We start from the raw sequence: 23,148 nt of genomic DNA, 5'->3' as shown, positions 1-23,148 counted from the left end.
GCAGTACAAGGAGTTACATAAAGGGGCAGCAATTACTATGGTTCAGGCAAACACTGACTCAAGGGTTCCAAGTAAAAGAATATATATTTATTTACTCAACAGTTGTTTAACATTTCACTAGTCTAAGCAAGTCAAAAATCACAATCACAAATACACCACACCACTTCCCTTAAATTCCAGACAAGTTAAGCTCACAAATGAAGTGGGAGCAAAATGGCACTCCAGCAATTTAAAAGGGAGGGAAAGACAAAGTTATTAGAAATTAGGCAACACCAACAGGTAAGTAATCAAGGCAATAGAACAAGAGAGACTACAAGGTTAAAATCAGATAGAAAAGGCTTAGGGCCAAAGTCAATGGTTCAAAAGTCTTTTGCTCAAGATAATAGGTTCAATGTAGTTTGCGGTAAAATTGTGGCACAGATTCCAGACGAGGTTGGTTGGAAGGAAATTTAGTTCAAAGAGAAGAGAAGCACAAGCCCTCGAATTGCAGAAAGATTTCAAACACTTTCACCGCGGCTGACCGAAACGGGCAACCGGATTTGGACAGTACCTTAAAACGGAGAGGGAGCTGTAGCTGAGGCGGACATTCCTGGTGGTTCCTGCAGGCTCACGGTTCCTGAAGCGACTGTCGGACTGATCAGAAGTAGGAAGACTGGAGGGTCCTGCGCCACCCAGGGAAGAAACCAGCAGCAGAGCAAATCAACGAATAAAAGGTGCGCTCCTTAAAACCCAAGCAGGGTCTGACCTTCCTGGCTATCCGGCCCACTGTAGCTCTGTACAGCGAATTCCACCAGAGGAGGGGTCCTGGCTTGCAGTTTGGGCAAACTGGTTGGTTCCTCCAGCTCAAAGGAAGAAGTTTCCTGGAGGATCTTCTCTGTCGTCGGATTTGGAGATTCGGGCCTGAAGCAGGGCTTTACTGGGCGGTTCAGTCGTTGTAGGGGTCCTCTTCTTCCAGTTCCTTGTTGGTTCTTTCGGGCCAGTGGCTACTCTGCTCTTCCAGTCCCAGAGACCTGCTTTTTATGCAGTTTTCCGCCATTCATACAGCCTGGCTGTCAATCACACAGCAGGTTGGCTGGCCTCGCAAGGCCAGTCCCCTTAGCCAACCAGACAAGAGTGCGACTTGGGTTGCTAAGGCAACCCATGGCAGGGGTCTGAAGATCCCTCCCTCACATCCTGCCCCTCAAAACTATCGGGCGCCTTAAGGAGGGCTTCTGTGCAGAAGCCTGCGAAAAGACAGCGAACAAAGGAATCATCCCTGGTTTGGTGCGCAGAGTAAAACATGAGAAAGACTTTAACAAAAAGAAATGATGAATAAACCCAGCCAGAACCAAAATAAAATGCATTTGGTCAAGCAGGTTTATGTTCGAGGCTACTATAATAGCCTGGAACAATACAAGGTTCACATAACATAATTGCGGTAAGAAAGTTAGGGTAGATACCACTGCCACCAGCCAAGTCTTAGTGTAAAGGGAGCGAAACAAAGCTCCAAGAGGCACAGACAAAAAGGGATAAGAATTAACCCTTTCCAGTACTCCATGTAAGATGAGATGTACTTGGTCTGCAGTCGAAAAGTGACTATATAAAGTTAATGGCAACTTTACATGTTTCTGGGGGACAGGAGTCAGCCCCAGACAAATGGAGTCAGTGGGAAGTCTCAAAGACAACCCTGTTTCACTGCACTGAAGGTGCTGTGTAACACACACAAAAAGTGGTGCACATGGAGTAGGTGAGGCTCCAGTGCCCAAGATCACACAAACAGTACACATACACACAGCAAAACACATGTAAGAGTGGGAAAAAGGTTCACGCTCTTACAAGATGGAAAAGATAAATCCTAGAAATCCAGCAAAGCTGCTGGGGGACTTTTTAGGTAAGGGAAATCAGCCATTTATGAGAATTCTCCCTAACACCTGTCTTGTCCCTTTGCCCAACGTGATGCTATGCAATGAGCTCCCATTCATCCTAACCTCAGCCGTCAGGGAGTTATATAGGAGTTTTACCTAGCTTATGAATTGAACCCCAAAGCCCATTCTACTCATTATTTCCCACAACACATCCCAATATGCCGAGTCAAATGCCTTCTCGAAATCAATTGCGAGAAGAGCAAGAGACTCCTGTAGTGCCGGTGCTCTCTCAATGTGCAAGTAAAGCCTATGTACATTCACCCTTGTGGACCTTTCGGGCATAAAGCCACATTGGTCTGGATGGATCAACGATGTTATCACTTCTTGCAATCTATTGGCTAGTATCTTCGCTAGTATTTTGGCTTCGCCGTTTATAAGGGAGATAGGCCTGTAAGAGCTACATTTATCTGGGGGTTTACTCTCCTTAGGGATCACCACTATGCTCATTTTTCTCAGGTCCGGGGGGAGGATTGCCAGCTCTTTGGATTGGAGGAAGATGTTGAGCATGTGCGGCGCCACCTCCTCACACCCTATTTTTTTCCAGGTCTCTATTGGATACCCATTTGGCTCCGGGGTTTTCCCAGTTTGGAGTTGTGATAGAGGAGCCGACAGTTCCTCCTCCCTGATCTCTGCTTCCAGGCACACTTTTTGTACCTCATTTAGAAGCAGCAGGGCAATCTCATCTAAATTCGTGATGTCAATAGGGTCCATGGGGGGGACAGTACAATTTCTCAAAGTAGGCCGCAAAGCTCTCTGCGATTTCCTGGTTAGTTGAAGCCTGCTCTGCAGCTTCGGTGGTTATGTACCTGACCTGTTGATGCCCTTCATCCCTCTTCTCCAACCATGCCAGCAGTTTGCCAGCCTTGTCACCTGTCTCATATAGTCTACCACGCATTGCTCTATGAGCTTGTTTTGCGCAATTTAATGTTACGTTTTACAGTTTCTTTTGTGCCAGAATCAAGGCTCTATTGTTCTCAGGTACGTGCGTGTTTGTATAGTGTTTCAGCTCGCCGGACTTCAGTTTCAGCCTCTTCCACATCCTTCCCATGTGCTCTCTTATGTGCCGCTCTCCACCCAAGGATCTCACCCCTAAGAAATGCCTTATAGGCCTCCCATACAACCACCGTGTTATCTGTTGAGCCTTGATTTAGCTCGAAATATAGGGATGTGGCCGTCCGAATTTTCTCCACCGGGTTCGGGAAGCCCAGGTATTAATTGTTCAGTCGTCAGGTTGGTGGGGGCAGCGTTTTTCCATTTCCAGAAGAATCAGTAGTAGGGAGTGGTCCGAAATGCCCCGGGGGAGCAGGATTGCCTCTGTTGCTTTATGTATATTTTCTTCAGGGAGGAAGAAATAGTCTAATCTGGAGAGTGAAGCGTGTGCTCCCGAGTGGAATGAATATTCACGTTCTGTGGGGTGGAGGTCACGCCACACATCCCTCAACCCCAGTGCTGATGTAAAGGCAGCCAGCCTATTGGGTACCGCAGGGTTTCTACCTCTTATGTGCTTTCGGTCTACTTCTAAATTCATGACCTCGTTGAAGTCCCCTCCTGTTATCCAATTGTCTGCTACATTATTAGCTAGAATGGGTGTAATATCCTCTAAAAAGGCGGACATAAGTGTTGGGGGTTAATAGACTGCTAGAATGGCAAAGGTCTGGTTCCATAGTGTGCCAGATATGTATACAACCCCCCCCCCCCTGTGTCTTGGATTATATCGGAGAGCTCAAAGGGAGTTCTCTTGTGCAGTAGTATTAGTCCACCTCTCGATCCCATAAAGAATCCTGCATGTACCGCCGTACGGTAGTTCGTCCTCCTGAAAAACTGGCATGTTGTACCCGCCAGGTGAGTTTCTGTGAGGAATGCTATGTCCGACTGTGTTTGTTTAGGAATTGTGTCACCAACCTCCTCTTGATACTGTTACTTAGGCCATTGACGTTCCATGTTAGGAGCCGTAGTTGTTTAATGTTAGGCCCAGCCTGAGGCATCATGTGACGTATAAGCATCAGTGTTCAGCATATCACAACTTCTGTGTGAGGTGTGCCCTTTTCTTTTGATTCTGTGTACCCATGCATAACTCGTGTCTAGCGCAGCTGCTCGACCCGTGCATATTTTAACAAAAACATTCCCAATTCCTCCCTCCCCATACTCCATCTCAAACTGAAGTATCTGTTTCCCAAATGTATTAAATTGTAATACTAGTATATCAAGCGTTTCGAGCTAGAAAAGTCCTTTTTTTTAGGGGGCTGTGTGGCTGAGGACAAAATGCAAACGTGTATAAACAGGAATGCCACTAAATACAGCTACCCGCCTACACACATGCTAGGTGTGACTAGTTGCACCAAGTGTTAACAAATCATGTTGGTCTATAGATCCAAACAGGAAAAAGGGATAGAGATAAACATATTTTAATTAGTGCATAAGAAAACTCAACATGTTAAAAATACAACAATGCATTTCGTTTACACAAAACATAAAAACATAAAAACATATTTTGAGAATCAGCGTTTTTCCATGGAGGTTCTCGAGCTGGCAATAGCAATAGCATTCATGGCATCCTTAAGGGATAAACCATCTTCCTCCGTTCCCATTGTATTGTTAGACTTGGCCGGAATCGTACAAAAATGTCGCACTCATTTGTGCACTCATTTGTGCAGTTACTGCGACTTTGGGGGCGCACAAAATGAGGGCGACATTTACTGAGTCCAAGCAGTGCAGGGGTTGTGGGGGTGGCCCTCGCTCTGCTTTGACGCCGTAACGAGGGCTGGGGGTTGCGGGGGTGTCCCCCGCTTACCATTTTGGTAAACGGGGGACACTAAAGAAAAAACAAAAAAGAAAAGCACCCTGCTGCGTCAGCTCTAACCCACGTTAGTGGGAGGAGCTGACGCCGCAGGGAAAGCAGGGTGCAGGCGGCACACACAGAAGTGTGCTGTGTATGCCGCCGTGAAAGGTAAGTGGAGGGGGTGGGGGGTTTGAAGGGAAAAATCAGGCTGGGGAGTGGGTACAGTGATCTATATGATCGCTGCGCCGTAACTGGCGTTGGCATTTCGGCCATCGCAGTTATGGGCGGCGCAGTGATCACATAGATCCGACTTGGCCTGCTTGTGTAAGGGAGCCTGGGCAGTAGTTGTGTACTGTTCCATTTTGCTCTGCGTTGTCGCATTCTTTGCTCTATCCTTCCCCATGGTGGTAAAGCGAATGTTGGATTACAGTAGCCTCCAACCCTATTAGCCTTCGTTCATGCAGTCATTTCGGTCAGTGGGGTGCTCAATTCAGACGCAAAGCTATGGTAAGGCACCTTCTAGTTGTTGCAGTTTAATTCAGGATTCTGTGGGGATCAGTCAGGCGGTTCACTAGAGACACTTGCTTCTCCTTAGCAGGTATACTGGTCAGCATTCATCACCGATCGGTGCTACCCATAGACACCGGTCTGCAGTACTGTGGAGATGATAGAGCCGCAGGCCTTGGGTTTTCCGATCCGTCCGGGAGGTGTTATTGTAAGAGTGAACACCACTACTCTTCTTTCAATGGCACCTATGTGTTATATACACTGTTTATTTCTTGGCTTGTCCCCAAGGGCCGCTGACTGGTCGCTTTTGCTCTCTTAATCTTGTATTTTGTTGCTCCGGAGCTTGGTTCAGTTGTCACCCAGACGTTCTGGAGGGTGGTTATTCCTATTAGTCGCTTCTCAAACGCGTGCCCCAGAGTCATACAGTATAGGATTAGGATTAGTGGTACTGTCGCTGTGGTGCCGAAGACAATATTTCAAGTATCTCCTCTCATAGGAGATGTGAATGTTTCAAATGGCTCCAGAAACAGTTTGTAATCAGAGTTAATGCTGCCAAAATATTACTTAGCACTTTGGGTATCTTTGGCTTCTAATGTGCATATCGACACCCAGGGCGGCGCATGAATTGTTGGCACGTCCGCCTCCCAACGATAGGCCGCGTTCATCAATGGGTTGGGCCCACAAGCTGTCTCAGACCAGTAGATCTCACTCACTCCTGCGTGTTATGGCAGCCAGGAAATGTGTTGTCGGAGTATTTGCCCCACAGAGTTCACCTTGGGCTTGTAGAACTCAGCCACAACATCGCTTCAATGGGAGCCCGGTGTGTTGTGAGAGCAGTGTTATATTCCCTTTTGCCCTTACACAATCGCACAAACAGTGTAATCGTCTTACCTTCCGTTTCAGTTGTTTGTGAGACGTGGTTTCCAGCCCGTCTGCAGATTTCCAGTGCGAGCGGTTGGAATCGTGGGATGATACTGCTGCTATACGTTAGTGTCGGGTAGTGTAGATCCTGTACACCATCTTTAGCAGGGGGGATATATGTACTTTGTGAGCTCTCAGCCTTTCCCCAATGCGGGCGTTGCACACGTCACCTGCGAGCCGGATCGAGTGTGGGGAGGATTCCACTGCCTTCCTGCTACCTCCACCCGTGCCTTTCCCAGGTGTCCACTGCAGCAATCCGCAGCCTCTTATGCGCTCAGCACACTGACTGCTCAGTCAGGGGGTGGCATCTGATTTTTTCCGCCGCTGGAGCCTTGTCCCCGCAGCAGTCAGGGACTGAGCGACGGTGCTCCCCAGAGTTCCAGTCAGGGCTGTTCTATATCATAGCGAGGCAGGGGATGCCAGCGTTCACCCGCCTTCGTGGGCGCTCGCACCGCCCCTCCACCATTTTGTGCAGAGCCAGAATCAGTGTAGGCTCTCTCCGTTTTCCACCGCAGTGCCATGTTGATGGTTGCTTCTGCGGGATGCCCGGTTCAGTGGAGCCGTTGCTGCGTTGCATACCTCCTACTCAGCTTGTAGTCCTGGCGGCCATCTTGTTCAAGGTACGCAGGCAGCTGCCTTTAATTTCCACCAAGTGCGACTCCGGAACCATGCGCCGGTTCAGGTTCGTAATGCAGTGATCCGTTGCAGAGGGGTTCCGCTACTCATGGATATTATTTTCTTGAGGTTGAGGACATGTAATGTCAGGATAATGATAGGATCAAGCTGGCAGCCTGGGAGCAACGAGGAATCACGTCCTCATCCCACACTCGCTGGCCACGCCCTCGCAAAGGTCTGTCTTGAAATGTACTCTGCACGCCAAACCAGGTTTGGTCCCTTTGTTCATTTTGTCTTTGGCAGGATTTACTGGTGAAGCCTGCCTCTGGCTCCAGCATGTCTGGCAGGGGCAGGAAGTGAGGGAGGTGCCAGAAACTCCCTGTGCTTAATCCCTTTTGTTACAGGAATGCACTTAAAGGTGATTGGCCAGGTGGTTGTCCTTGGAGGACAGCCACCCTGCTGTGTGAGTGACAGCTAGGCTGCGAATGAATGGGAAAAACCTGCATAAAAGGCAAGGCTTTTGGCTTGGAAGGCAGAGTCGACCACTGGACGAAGGAATCCGAAGAGGAACTTGGAAGAGACGCCTTTTGCAACTCCTGGACCGTTGGTTTGCCCGGTGAAGCCGTGCTGCTGTGCTGAAGCTCCGAATTTGCCTCAACTAGAGAAGCCCTGCAACGGACGACTTCTCCTCTTGGGTTGGTGGGACCAATCAACCCCAAAGTGAACTCGTCTGGACATCCTCTCGGGGCTAGCTGTACTTCCATTGCTGCTGCAGGAACTGAATTGCCAGGGAGAGGAAGACCAGATTGAGTGCATCGCTTTTAAGTCAGAACCAAGCTCCAGGAAGATCCTACGGACTCCCATGAAGCAGGACTGACCAAGCCTGAGCCACCTCAACAGAGCGCTGGACCCCAGATGCAAGGAAAGTCAATTTGCGAGAGACGCAAGGAGCTGAAACAGCAAAGTGCCGCTGATTTGAAGTTTGCCCATTGCTGCCGCTGACCTTCAATTCGTAGTGCAGGAGTCCCCATACGTCCTCCCTCTTGTCCCCACGACTGAGGCCCAGGAACAAAGGATCTGCAGACCTACACAGGAACAGAAATACAGCGGGATCCAGTTTTGTTCTAACCAAAGGTGCTGTAAAACTAAGGACTTATCTCTTGTGTAGGCTGCCCCAAGCTTCCCAGCTTGTGGCCCTTCAGTGATTTTCCTTCTACAAACTTTTTGTCACGGTCATCGTGCCAAGAACGCAAACATTAAAGGGCCACATACACAGGGGACCCGGATGGACACAGTCCTGGAGCATTTGGCGCAAGGCTCATGAAAAAAAGATATTAAGAACATTTTTTTTTGGGACAAGAATGCTTTTATTTGGGACATGACACCTCATTTCGGGTGCACGGTGCATTTAACATGGGAACTTCTATCACTAAAGCAGCCCCACATGTACTCTTGGGTGCGGCTGCTGATGCTACTGGGTTGCCTTGCACGTGCTGACTCTCTAGGAGTGGCAGGGTGTGGCAGACAAGCCAGGCCTAGTGGGCGTGCCCATGATTGCAGCTATTTAAACTGCTCCAATCCACGAGGCAGACGCTTCGCGTTATTCTGCACTTCCATGCAGCGTAACGCTCACCGCCGCCTAGGATTAACTTACCTTTGGAAATCCTGCTTCCTGCTTTCATACTTACCACCTGGGGAACCTGCTCTCACCTGTGTGCGTCTTTGTTGATCCTGACATTCTTCTTCAACCCGTCCGGAACGCTGGCATCTTCATCCTGGCACTGCAGCTCATCTTCAAATCTTCTGGGACGCTGAAATCTTCATCTTGACACCGCAGCATGATGCGCTTCACCAGCGACAGCAGCACCTGCAAATAAAACAAAAGGCAAAGTTAGACTCTTAAAAGACATTGGGCCTCATTACAAGTATGGAGGTAGCCATGCCGCTATTAGCATGGCTACCCCCATACTCGTAATGGGGAAGTACCGGGCCATTCTGACCTTGGAGGGCCTGGTAATTCCTCTTCCCGGGAACCCGGTCCCAGTACAACGGGCCTGTTATTTGCATCCTGGTCTGCTCGCGGGACCTTGTTAAAGCAGGTGTCCTTAGCGGGTCCCGCAAGGAGACCTCGTAATGGGACGGTAGAGGGATAACGGGGCCGGCAGCTCTACCGGCCCGGTTATCCCTTTACCGCATACCTCGTAATGAGGCCCATTCAGTTTAAGGTTGCGCTACCACCGAACCTCGCGCTTTGCCTTAGATCATCACTCACCTGTTGTCGGACATTGCGGTTTCATTCATCTTCCTCCTAGCCACGCTCTGCACGTCCACAGCTGCTTTTGGGCCGCATTTCCATCTATCGGGAAGAAAGCAGAAGAGAAAACGTTATTCAGTAATTAACAGCAATATTGAGAGCAATAATAGCAAGACAGAAAAAAATGAGAAGAGCCAAAGAGAAAACAGAAAGGGAAAGAGACAAGAGGAGATGCATAGTCGTAGCTGGACTGGACTATTACTTACCAGGGATCAGTGAAGGAACTAGATCCCATTGACAAGCGCCCCTGCCAGAAGTAGCAGGACAGAGATCTTACCACCAATAATTAACAGGTGAGCCCTATGGGCTGGTACATGCCCACAGAAATCGTACCTTGGGTAGAAGGGTTTGAGATGTACAATAGTCACTGATCAGCGCATTCATGTTTTCTCATATCCACGCAGGAGCAGTGTCACAATTGCCGCCGCTCACGGCTTATGTGCAGAGAGAAAGACTTGACGGGGTGATCCAACTCCTGGGCAACCGTGCCCCAAAGCTCCCGCAGAGACCAGGTGAGCGTAACTGAATGCAAAGACTCTACGACTCTCTGCCTGGGCGTTATGAAAACTTCAGAGACAGATCAATTGGCCCAATTACTAGGGGAATTGCGGGATGAAGTACATGCTTCAAGACAGGATACTAATGCATTAAGGAGGGACCTTATTGTAACTCGAGAAAGAACCGACGACTTGGCAAGACAGATGATACAGGCACAAGCAGGGTAGGTTCCCTTGCTGGGAATAGCCCATTCTTCCACACCACAGCAATCAACACTGGTTCAGGTGGTCCTTCCAGGAGCAGTGCCTCTAACCCCGCCCGAATGATTCGCCGGCTATCCAAAGAAGTTTGCCATATTCATGAACCAATGTCGCCTTCATTTCTTATGCAGACCAGGAGCCTTTCTCAATGATAAAGCCAAAGTTGCATTCATACTCTCATATCTAGGAGGCAACGCGGCGGACTGGTCAATACCATTGGTAACGCAAGATGATCCTTTGCTTCGGAACTTTGGGGATTTTCAGCATGAGATGGAGAAATTGTTTGCCCGACATACGCAAGGCCAAGCTCTGGACAACAAATTGTTGTCACTCAGACAGTGGAATCAAGATCTATTAACCTACATTGCAACCGTCAATCGTCTCATAGACCAGACCAACTGGCCAAAATAAAAGAGAACTATGCTCTTTTATGGAGGGCTACGTGGAGAACTTAAGGATGGGTTGGCTCAAGTTGTGAACCCACCTGAGGGGTGTGCGGACTACATAGACCTGACAGTGCAACTCGTTCATAGGTTGCAGAATAGGAAAATGGATCGAGGCAGAACAGAGGGAAGCTCAGTTTATGTGCGACCCTGTGAGAACCAGGCTAAACCACACGAACAGTCGGAACCAATGCAAATCGGTGGTTTATGGAGTCCTCTTACCAAGGCAGAAAGAGAGAAAATAAGCCAGCAACAGCTCTGCTTATATTGTGTTAAAGCAGGTCACTTCCTTCGTGAATGTCCGGTAAAACCACCCAAGAAAATACAAATCGTACACCCAATTACTTCCCTGCTGAGAAAGAACAAGAAATTCCATTGGTCCACAGAAGCTGGAGAAGCCTTTCGGAAGCTGAAACTAGCATTTACCACAGTACCAGTTCTTCAACATCGTCAACCAGACCTGCCATACGTAGTTGAAACAGATGCTTCAAACGTAGCCATGGTAGCAGTACGGGACCCGGAAACAGGACAGTTACATCCTGTCGCATTCTGGTGCTGCAAGTTTTCTGCCACCAAATTGAACTACACGATCGCGGATAAGGAATTACTGGCGATTAAAGCAGCATTCAAGGCATGGAGGCATTGGGCCTCATTATGAGTTTGGAGGCAGCCATGCCCTTAACAAGGGCATGGCTCCCTCCAAACTCGGGTCCAGGTTCCCTGAATGGGGAAATACCGAGCCCACTCGTAATGAGGCCCATTATCTTCTTGGGGCAAGACGCACAGTCACCGTCATCACGGACCACCGTAACTTACAATACTTGAAGACCGCCAAAGCACAATCAGCGCCTCAACTTAGTTTGGCACTCTTTTTCATAGAATACGACTTTATTACCACCTATAGACTTGGAGTACGGAATGGAAAGGCAGACGCTTTATCACGCATGAGTGAAGATAGAGAGGCTTTTATAACATCTGATCCCGTGGCCATCATTCCCGAAGAACGAATCCTAACTAAGATCGCCGCCACCATGTGTGTAGATGACTTAAAAACCAGTTTGCAATCCCAGATGAATCAGTCAACGCAACAGGAATGGCTTTTAAAGGGAGACCGTTTCACCATCGAAAACAATCTACCATATTTTCAAGGATGCTTATATATCCAGGACAAGAAACTGCAAAATCAAATCATCACGAACTATCATGATTCATTAGTGGAGAGACATCCAGGAATAGCCAAAACTCAGGCTAAGATAAAGCAAAACTACTGGTGGCCAACTTGGAGAAAAGACATTGGCAAGTTTATTGCAACCTGTGGTGTCTGCGCACAACACAAGTCTCAGAAATAAAACCCTGCTGGCTTACTACATCCCTTGATGGTACCACCAGCACTTTGGCATAATCTGTCAATGGACTTCATCACGGATCTTCCTCCCTGCAATGGTTACAACACCATCTTTGACATAGTCTGTCGTTTGCGCAATAAATATTATATTTTTGAGAATCTATTAATGTTCTCATCACTCCTGAATATTCATTCTCATATTCAAAGTGGATGGGCTTAAAGATACTGGCTATAATATTGTGTACGTTAGCCAATGCATTTTGGTTATTTTAACCTTCGTCAGGGCCATACAATGATTTTAATATGCCCAATCTGTCGCCGTTACAAAACAATGATTCAACATAATGCAGGAACAGCCATTGCACAATCAATTCAAAATCAAACGTATATAGACACACATACCAATTCCAAGATGCGTTTAAGTGTTCCAACGGTATAGTAGTGGTTGTCAGAGTGGAAAGAAAAAGAAACAAGAAACATAATCAAAGATTTGCAATAGGACTGTTTTAGTTGTCCTTAGTGTAGCGTATACAAATATGTGTAATCAATCAAATGTACCTTATAATCCATAGGACACTAATGTTCGTTATGGACCAGTCTAGTCTGAGTAATCAATCTTGTTAAGGTTATGTGAAAAAGGTATCAGAATGCAGTCAATCTTTGAACATGTTCTGATCTCGAGCGCAAAGAATCCGCTTACCGTTACTCAGCAGAAACGCTCCTTCAATGTCAGACTCTGCCGCAGGAGTGCGAGCGCGAATGACAAGGGTGGTATTTATTGGTTGCCATGGTGATACCAAGGTGTCGCGTGGATGCACGTACGCCTTGGGTCCCGCCCCTTTGCGAGCACAGGAGGCGGGACTGTCACCATGACTACTAGACGCTTGCTAAAGTAGTGTAGGGTTATATAAGAACAAAAGCTCTGTGCGTTAAGGGAAAGCCTAGTACCTGTGAAATGAATCAAAGTATATGGAGGATGGTATGGGTATGTCTCCCTGTGTTGGCAGAGAAGCCCATTGTTTACGTGATTAGTAGCCAAAGTCAATGCTGGGTAGAAAGTGAGTGTGAGGTATTTAAAGCGATACACTACTAGAAAATACGGGTGAAAGTTGCACTCGAACCTCAGATAGGCGAGCAATGAAAACTGTTATTTAAGAGGAACATGGTGCTTGTGATGTACTTACTATCATGCACATACTCATTTAACTGTGGTATAGATGAATGAGTGCATTGTGTTGTTGCATGTACAAATCAACTGTGGTATCTGTGTCCAATGGAGCATATGTGTTTACATCATTCAGTTGCCGTACACATTCTTGGTCGTAATCTTGACTGTTAAGGAGAACTATACTGCCTCCTTTGTCTGCAGCTCTTATTGTTAATGTTTCGTCTCCATAAAGATCTCTAATCAATTTGAATTCATGAGGTTTCATATTATTGTTCTTTGAATAACCAAACTTTATTTTCTCCAAGTCTCTTGTGACTTGTTTTTGAAATATATCCACCAATGGTACACTAATTGGAGGAATGAAATTACTCTTTCCCTTGAATTCTTTTAGGTCTAGAGGATCTCCATCAGATATGTTTTCTTGTTCCAGCTCACTAAAGAACACCTTTAGTTTCATTTTTCGAATCAGCTTGTATAATTCAATTTTAGAGTCAAAAACGGTACTGTTGTGCGTGGGAACAAAGCTTAGTCCTTTCTCTAGGGTTTGTATCTCTGTGGAAGTGAGAACCCTGGAAGATAAATGTATGACTAAGTTTTCTTTTGTTGTAGGCTTGTGTTCGGTTTTGCTTTTTGTTTTCCCCTTCCCCCTTCTAGTTCTCTTCTTCCTCTGTCTAAAAAAGGAATTATATCCTCTCTTGGTGGGTCTGTTGTACCCGTAGCTCCTGTGGCACTTGTGCTTGCTTCTTCTTCTTGGTTTGTACCTTCTCTCTCTGTGTCTGTCTCTGAACAATATGTTTCACTTCTGTTATTTGGCTTCGGTTTCCTTAAAAGTGGTCCGTACTTGTCCATCCAATTATACACCTCATCTTTTAGATAATCATGTGTCTCAACAGCATTCTAGAACCAATGAGAAAATATATAGATTATTTCCTACAACCCCTAATTAAAAAAACTAGCACATACATTAAGGACTCGACTCATTTTTTTGCAACAATTGAGAACAATTCCATTCAATCCTAATCGTATCTGTTTCACCGTAGATGTCAAGAGCCTCTACACCTCCATTCCTCATAACTTGGGCAGAGAGGCAGTAGAATGGTTATTATTACAAGAAGGTGAGATACAGGCAGAGAAGGAATTTATAATGGCACTCTTGGAATTTATCAGCGACAATTCTTACTTCCAATACAAGAGCACATATTTTTTGCAAGTTGCAGGTACATCTATGGGGGTCACCATGGCACCTCTTATGCCAATGCATTTATGTACAAATTCGAACTTGAACATGTCCTTCAAAATCCACAATGGCAAAAGAATCTGTTAATATGGATCAGATACATAGATGACATCTTCGGCACTTGGACAAGCACAGAATCTGAACTTTTTACTTTCTTTGACTATCTCAACAATATAGACCCCCGGATCCAGTTTACTCATGAACATTCAAATAAAACTATACATTTTTTGGATGTGGAGATAAAGGTCACCGATTGTGAATACCGCACCACAATCTATCGCAAGAGCACCGATCGCAACAATTTACTACAAAGGTTAAGCTTCCATCAACCAAGTCTCATCAAGAATCTCCCTAATAGTCAGATGTTAAGGGTAAAGAGAATAGTCAGTGACGCTACAGAGTACCAAGAATCATTGAAAGAGATGGGGAACAAGTTTCTGGAGAGAGGGTATTCTAGGGAAGAAATAGACACAGCTGCTGTTCGCACTAGCACACAAAGTAGAGAAGAATGATTGAAACCCAAAACTAAGACAGAGCAAAAGACGCCATTGGTCTTTGTATCAAAATATTCAAGGCAAAGTAGTCGAATCAAATCGATAATTAAGAAAAATTGGAACACCATAATCTGTGTGTCATGATGCCTACCCCCGGGGACCCAGACCAAGTCCAGCAACCCCGGAAGCAGACATCAAGTTATGCTAAGCAAACCCAACAACCCCTGCTAGGGGCTATTTGGGGGCAGTCCTGGCGCTTATGGCGCCAGGCTCATATGGAGAGTCAGCCCTGGCGCCATAGGCGCCAGGCTCATAGATTAAAACTTACCTGATGCAGACCATGCTGCAAACTCACCTGATGCAGACCATGCTGCAAGAGCTCCAAGCCAAAGGTGGCTTGGAAGGGACTACTTTACCTAAGGGACTATTTTTTACTCGGGTGAGGCTGGGGAGGAATACTTACCTGGGACTACGTTGGAGGCTATTTAAACCACGCCCGAAGAGCAGAACACGCTTCGCGTTATTCTGCATCCAGCAGCGTAACGCTCACCTGTGCCTGCAAGTCTGCATCCAGTCTTCTGCCACGCCCGCCTCGAGACCGGAGCTCCTAGAAAAAGGGGAGAGAAGGAGAAAAGGTTAGAACAAGAGCAATACCTTTGATCCTTACCTGAATTCCAGATCCATTGCGCCTTCGAGCTGGAAGAAAGAAGTTATTTTATGCGCGTTGCCTCGCCTGCAGCAGCGCCATGCAGAACTCACCGGCCTTCGCAGCATCTTCACATTCCACCGCATCCTTCTGCATGCTCCCGCCGCACTCCGGCACCTAAGGGGAAGACAAGAACAGCAAGGTGAGCCAAGGGAATACACAAAGGCAATACTAGTTACCCCCCATAGACTTACCTGATTTTACCACCGGGGGTACTATTCCTCTTCACGGGTTGGCACAGCTTCCACTGCATCGTCGCCGAACCCCGGCCCCTAAGGGGAAACAAAGGAACAGCAAGGTGAAACAAAGGGACAAACAAGGGCAAACCTCCTCACCACAATAGACTTACCTGATTTTACCGCTGGAGGCATTATTTCCCGAGACTTCATATTTTCTCTCAGTGCCTGAATAAGGGAGAAAGCAACAGGTTACATATTGATATTATTTTATCGATCTCTGTTGGATAATACAAATCCTTACCTGAATATTACCGGTTGCCACGAGGAACTCTTCGCTAGGGTCAAGCTGCAACCTGCAGTGGGAGTGGGGGAGGGTTAATGCTCAACTCCATGGGTGGTTAATTCCCTTTCTCCATTTGCAGAAGAATATTCCTACAGGCCAAGCAAACAAAGCTAGGTGGGCCAGTCCAGTCCATCATCTCGACACTACGCGTGACATTGGTGGAGGCTGCAGCTGTCCAGTTCAGATCAACGCCCCTGTGGGAGCCAGGTGAGCGTAACACTGTGACCAAAGAATAGAACATCTTTTCAAAGAACTCCCCACTTTCGCATATCAAAGGAGCCAGAATCTTAAAGACAAATTGGTTCACACAAAACCCATGCGGAAACATAAGTTAACAGATCGGATTGGCACTTTTCCATGTCTCAACTGCAGTAATTGCAATTATATCATCAAAGGAACAAGCATAAACCATCCACATTCTGGAACGAAGATCAAGTTGAAAGACTATGCCACTTGTGACACACAAAATATCATTTATGCCATAAAATGCCCCTGTGGGCTGTACTATGTTGGCCAGACACAACAGACTGCAAACATTTCGATGGAATGAACACCGTTCATGCATAAGGAATAATACAGCGACTTCAGCGGTGGCTAGACATTGGCAAGAAAAACCCCACAATTTGGCACAGATCAGATTCATAATTTTGGAAGTGGTCCAGAAATACAACAAGTATGAAAATCTACAAAAAAGACTCGACCAACGAGAAAGATTTTGGATAGATCGGCTCAGCTCTCTGAGACCCAGCAGATTGAATGAAGAAATAAACTATATGTGCTTCTTATGAGTGAAACTACCTTTTTAAAATTGGAATTTAGAATTTTGATTGTTGATGTTGAATTTTTCTTTTATTTTTTAATTTTTCTCCTATTATTTTAGAATGTTTTTGGGATCCCTTAAGGTGCTGCTACCTTGGGTGGGGGCCCTTACGCACGTAAAATCTACCCTAGTTGATTTGTACATGCGACAACACAATGCACTCATTCATCTATACCAGAGTTAAAAGAGTATGTGCATGATAGTAAGTACATCACAAGCACCATATTCCTCTTAAATAACAGTTTTCATTGCTCGCCTATGTGAGGTTCGAGTGCAACTTGCACCCGTATCTTCTAGTAGTGTATCGCTTTAAATACCTCGCACTCACTTTCTACCCAGCATTGACTTTGGCTACTAATCACGTAAACAATGGGCTTCTCTGCCAATACAGGCGAGACATACCCATACCATCCTCCATATACTTTGATTCATTTCACAGGTACTAGGCTTTCCATTAACACACAGAGCGTTTGTTCTTATATAACCCTACACTACTTTAACAAGCGTCTAGTAGTCATGGTGACAGTCCCGCCTCCTGTGCTCACAAAGGGGCGGGACCAAAGGCGTACGTGCATCCACGCGACGCCTTGGTATCACCATGGCAACCAACAAATACCGCCCTTGTCATTCGCGCCCGCACTCCTGCGGCAGCGTCTGACATTGAAGGAGCGTTTCTGCTGAGTAACGGTAAGCGGATTCTTCGCGCTCGAGATCAGAACATGTTTAAAGATTGACTGCATTCTGATACTTTTTTCACATAACCTTAACAAGATTGATTACTCAGACTGGACTGGTCCATAACGAACATTAGTGTCCTATGGATTATAAGGTACATTTGATTGATTATACATATTTTTATATGCTACACTAAGGACAACTAAAACAGTCCTTTTGCATCTCTTTGATTATGTTTCGTGTTTCTTTTTCTTTCCACTCTGACAACCACTACTATACAGTTGGAACACTTAAACGCATCTTGGAATTGGTATGTGTTTCTATATACGTTTGATTTTGAATTGATTGTGCAATGGCTGTTCCTGCATTATGTTGAATCATTGTTTTGTAACGGCGACAGATTGGGCATATTAAAATCATTGTACGGCCCTGACGAAGGTTAAAATAACCGAAATGCATTGGCTAACGTACACAATATTATAGTCAGTATCTTTATGCCCATCCACTTTGAATATGAGAATGAATATTCAGGAGTGATGAGAACATTAATAGATGCGCAATAAATATTATATTTTTGAGAAAACGACAGACTATGTCTAAATTGAATTTTTACGTAAATACAGTAATTACAGCACGGAATTGGAAGGTCCCTACTATAAGGGCAAACTGAGAGCACCAGTCTTAATAGAGTTATTTCACTCTATTTTTCTTTGTTCATATATTTTGGTCCTTATGCCATAGGACCTTCATCAGACTGGTTGCCCCAGGCTAAAACTTGATCAATGAATACCAAGCGAATTACGATTGATTAAAACTACAGCAACAGGACATGGTGCCCACCTTCAACCTCTTTGTGTTTACAACACCATCTTAGTCATTGTGGATTTATTCTCCAAAATGGCCCATTTCATCCCTCTGAAGGGACTCCCAACTGCATCGAATCTCGCTACTGTATTTTTAGAACAAATTGCCTGGTTGCATGAATTCCCATCAATATTAATATCGGATCGTGGAACTCAATTTGTTTCTACCTTTTGGAGAAGTTGTTGTACAATTGCCAAAATTCACCTCTAGTTGTCCACAAGCCATCACCCTCAAACTGATGGGCATACGAAACAAACTAATCAGATGTTAGAGCAGTATTTAAGGTGTATGTGCAGCACTCCGAGGACTCCTGGAAAAATATATTCTGGGTAGCGAGTATGCATACAACAACTCTGTTCACACGAGTACTGGACAAACTCCATTCTATACTGTGCACGAAAGATATCCGCGGACATCAGTGTTTGATCCAGTCGATACTTTGGAAATGCCAGCGATAAAAACCTTGCATACAACCATCACTCAAGTTCTTGAGGAACTGACTGAACATTTTACTAAGGCCAGCGAAAGACAAAAACTGTTTTCTGATCGACACTGAAAAGAAACTCCCGATTACCAGATTGGGGATGAAAGGCCTCATTACGAGGAGGGAGGTAAGGGGTTAACGGTGCCAGTAAAGGTGCCGGAGCCGTTAACCCCTTACCGCCCTATGACGAGGTCCGCTCGCGGGACCTGCTCAGGATGCCAGGTTTTACCAGACGTCCTTAGCGGGTCCCGCGAGCGGCCCAGCATGCTAACAGCCCATCATTAACGGGCCCGTTGTTAGCATGCTCCCCATTCCCATTCAGCCCTATGGGGGCTCAAATGGGAATGGAGATGTACCAGGTATGGGTTCCATGAAAGGGGAAATACCGGGCCCTCCAAGGTCGGAATAGCTCGGTATTTCCGTATTCAGGGAGCCCAGACCCGGACCCGAGTTTGGGGGTAGCCATGTCCTTATTAAGGGCATGGCTACCTCCAAACTTGTAATGAGGCCCAAAGTCTGGTTAGCATCCAGATACATAGAGCCTCATTACGACCCTGGCGGTCCTGTAATGAACGGTTTCGGTATGGGACCGGCACCGTTCATTAAGGGATGCCTGATTACGAGGTCCCCTAGCGGGACCCGGAACAGAAGTCTGGTAAAACGAGGGAACCAAGGAGCTAATAACGGGCCTGTTATAAACAGGCCCATTATTAGTTCCAGCCCCATTCCCATTGAGCCCTAGGGGGGCTCAAATGGGAATGGGGAATGGTTCTGTGCATGAGTAATTACTGGGTCCTCCAAGGTCGGAATGACCCGGTAATTCCTCATTCACAGACCACGGACCCGGACACGATTTTGGAGGCAGCCATGTCGCTAATAGTGACATGGTTGCCTCCAAACTCGTAATGTGGCCCATACTGTTGAAAGGTCCAAGGCCCTTCTGCCCCAGAAATTTGGGCCCCTATACTATTAAAGCAATAATCAATCCTGCCGCCATGAAATTGGAGTTACCATCTGTAGTGATAAACAGTACCCGCACCTCACTGGGATCCAGCCCTTTGTGCAAAGTAAATCACTCCTAATTACCTTCCCACACAAATAAGGTTTAAGACGCACGATGAACTCAGTCTGGAAAAAAGCCAATCACACAGAATATATGATGCTTGCATTTATTATCTACAGTGTCTAATGAGAACTAAGCAGCAATTTACAATAATGTGGAAATAGAAAGTGCAAGCTATATAATGCCAATTATCAATCACAGATGAATATGCAATTATTTGGTCTTACGCTCCTAATGAAATGTAGATGAAGGTACGATCTGATCACACCCAGGACCCTCGCCGCTACAGGTGCCCGGCACTCCTCAGAAGAGGAGGGGAGGACTGGCCAAGCCCCCACAGTCTTACACCAGAGCGGGGATGTGATGTTAGGAGTCTCGGCCCTGATAGTGCACAGCTGGTCATCCAGGCACTGTTCTTCTTGATACGCGCGTCTTTCCAACAGCCCAGGATGAGTCCTCCCTTCCCTGGTCCAAGTATAGTTCTCTTATTAGGAGCTGCACGTCAATCATCATGACGTGTCAGCTCTTCGAGAAGCTTCTAGGCTCTCCCTTCCCGGCAGTAAACATGTTTTTGCTTGGAAAGTTACAAGACTGGAAACAGCCAGTCTTGGCTCCCAGGCTTTGGGCACTGTGTTTTGAGAAGATCAGACATTCTTGCCTTATCAGTGGACCTGACTCGCAGAGCGAAGACGAGCAAAGCTGTGCCTGGCTCCCAAGGGCTGCATAGAGCCTCTTGCAAATGCTAGATGTTTTATGTCTTCAGAAAAGGCCTCAATTAACCCCTTGCAAGCATGCAGGCTCATCCAGTTCGAGAGTCCTGGTTGATGTCAGCATTTTCCTCCACGCTTCGAATAGGCTCTAATACACACAAGATAGCTCAGTGGGTTAGTGCAAATGCAGGTTACTGCAAGCGCCTAGCAGTTTATCACGACACCATCGCACATGAAGATTCACCCAGTATTTGATGTCTCTCTTCTCAAACCAATGAAACCAAATACACCGATTAGCCCTCCACCAGAGCCCGAATTACTAGATGGGGAACCAGAGTATTAAGTTAAATCCATCCTAGACTTCAAGGTGGTTCGATCCAAATAATACTACCTTCTAGACTGGAAAGGTTACGGACCTCAAGACCGAACATGGGAACCCAGTGAACACGTTCATGCTCCATGTTTAATCAGGCAGTTCCATCACAATAATCCCACCAAACCAGGACCGGGAGGAGGACCACCCTTGAGAGGGGCCTTGAGGGGGAGTGCTGTCATGGTCATCGGGGCAAGGACGCAAACATTAAAGGCCACATACACAGGGGGCCCGGATGGACACAGTCCTGGCGCCTTTGGTGCCAGGCTCATGAATAAAAGAATTTTATTTGGGACGAAGAATGCTTTTATTTGGGACATAACACCTCATTTCGGGTGCACGGTGCATTTAACATGGGAACTTCCATCACTAAAGTAGCCCCACATGCACTCTTGGGTGTGGCTGCTAATGCTACTGGGTTGCCTTGCACGTGCTGACTCTCTAGGAGTGGCAGGGTCTGGCAGGCAAGCCAGGCCTAGTGGGCGTGCCCATGATCACAGCTATATAAGCTATAAAAGCTGCTCCATTTCACGAGGCAGACGCTTTGCGTTATTCTGCACTTCCATGCAGCGTAACACTCACTGCCGCCTGGGATTAACTTACCTTTGGAAATCCTGCTTCCTGCTTTCATACTTATCACCTGGGGAACCTGCTTGCACCTGTGCGCGTCTTCGTTGATCCTGACATTCTTCTTCAAATCTTCTGGGACGCTGAAATCTTCATTTTGACACCGCAGCACGACGCGCTTTACATGCGAGAGCAGCATCTGCAAATAAAACGAAAGGCAAGGTTAGACACTTAAAAGACATTCAGCTTAAGGTTGCGCTACCACCGAACCTCGCGCTTTAGCTTAAATCATCACTCGCCTGCTGTCGGACATTAAAGTTTCATCCATCTTCCTCCTGGCCGTGCTCTGCACCTCCACAGCTGCATTTGATCCACATTTCCATCTACTGGGAAGAAAGAAGAAGAGAAAATGTTATTCAGGAATTAAAAGCAATATTGAGAGCAATAATACCAAGACAGAAAAAACGAGAAGAAGCAAAGAGAAAACAGAAAGAGAAAGAGACAAGAGGAGAAGCATAGTTGCAGCTGGACTGGACTATTACTTACCAGGGATCAGTGAAGGAACTACATCCCATCGACAAGCGCCCCTGCCAGAAGTAGCAGGACGGCGAGTTTACCATCAATAATTAACAGGTGAGCCCTATGGGCCGGTACATGCTTTTCTAAAAACATTGTGCAAGACTTTTACTTACCTGCAAGAAGATCTTCAGCTCCCCTAATCTTTGCTCAACTAACATTGACTGTCCTGGCTCCCTGAGAGGTATGCAGTGATAAAATTGCGGCAAAAATTTCGCCTTAACAAAAATTTGTGGCAAAAATGCTGTGGTTTAATCTGTTAAAGGTGTACCCCATTACGCCATTTAAGGGAAGCGGGGGATGCGGGGGTGTCCTCCGCTCCCCTTAAGTGGTATAATGGGTCCAGAGGTTGCGGGGGTGTCCCCGCATCCTTTACATGGATTGCAGCGGCAAAACCACAGCCTTTTTGCCACAATAGTTTGTGTTCATAGCCATTTTTGCCACGATTCTAACATATGGAACCCCCTGAGAGACTCTTCTTACCTCTGACTTTGTGCTTTTGCCTTTGCCCCAGGAAAGGGTTAATTTACCTTGCATTGGATGTTAAAACATTACTTACCAATTTATGAATATGAATTGTTGACCTTTGTTTTATTCCAATATCTAACCTTTTGCACCAAACTCAGTATTGTTCCAAATGTACCAGTGATAAATCAATGTCGACAGTGTCCTAGCTATTTAAGTCACCTGAGGGTGTAGGAAATGTCTGTGTGCCATCCCCAATGGGTATCATCTGATTAGAGAAACTAAGAGTGTGTGTTGAAGTATAGTTAAAGTGTTACATATTTTGCTCCCTTCTAAAGATGACTTATTCAACTGACTGTTACATAAATTGATAATTGTTTTATCAAGAAATCTTGTGTGTAAGTGTTTATTTGAGTAACTGTCACTGTGAAACTCTATGTTACAACCCTACAGCGCACTTTAACCCCTCTTGAGATAATCCTGGCTGCTCAGTCACTCTACCAACTTGTGTAGTACATGCTTATACCAAAGGTTGGGTTCACTATTGCCAAGAGGACAAGGCTGGTGCAGTCTCCCACAGGGTACTGCATACAATCTTGCCTAACAGGGACGACTATGAGTGTTCCATTCACAATTCTCACTCTCTTTGTTTACTCCTGTTACTTTAAGTTCACTGGGACGAGTATGAGTTTTTCAGTGATGATTCTGGGTCCCCCTCCCGGGTCTCCTGCCTTCTCCATTACCTTCTATGTTCAGGCATAGCTTCACTGATGCTGGTAGCAGGCGGGGACCTTCATTCTCACTTGTAGGACAGCCTACTCGATTCTTCAAACGTTCC

The sequence above is a fragment of the Ambystoma mexicanum genome, chromosome 1p (assembly GCF_040938575.1).
Source record: "Ambystoma mexicanum isolate Mex_15411 chromosome 1p, UKY_AmexF1_1, whole genome shotgun sequence".
Taxonomy (NCBI): domain Eukaryota; kingdom Metazoa; phylum Chordata; class Amphibia; order Caudata; family Ambystomatidae; genus Ambystoma; species Ambystoma mexicanum.
Note: the sequence above shows the minus strand (reverse complement) of the source record.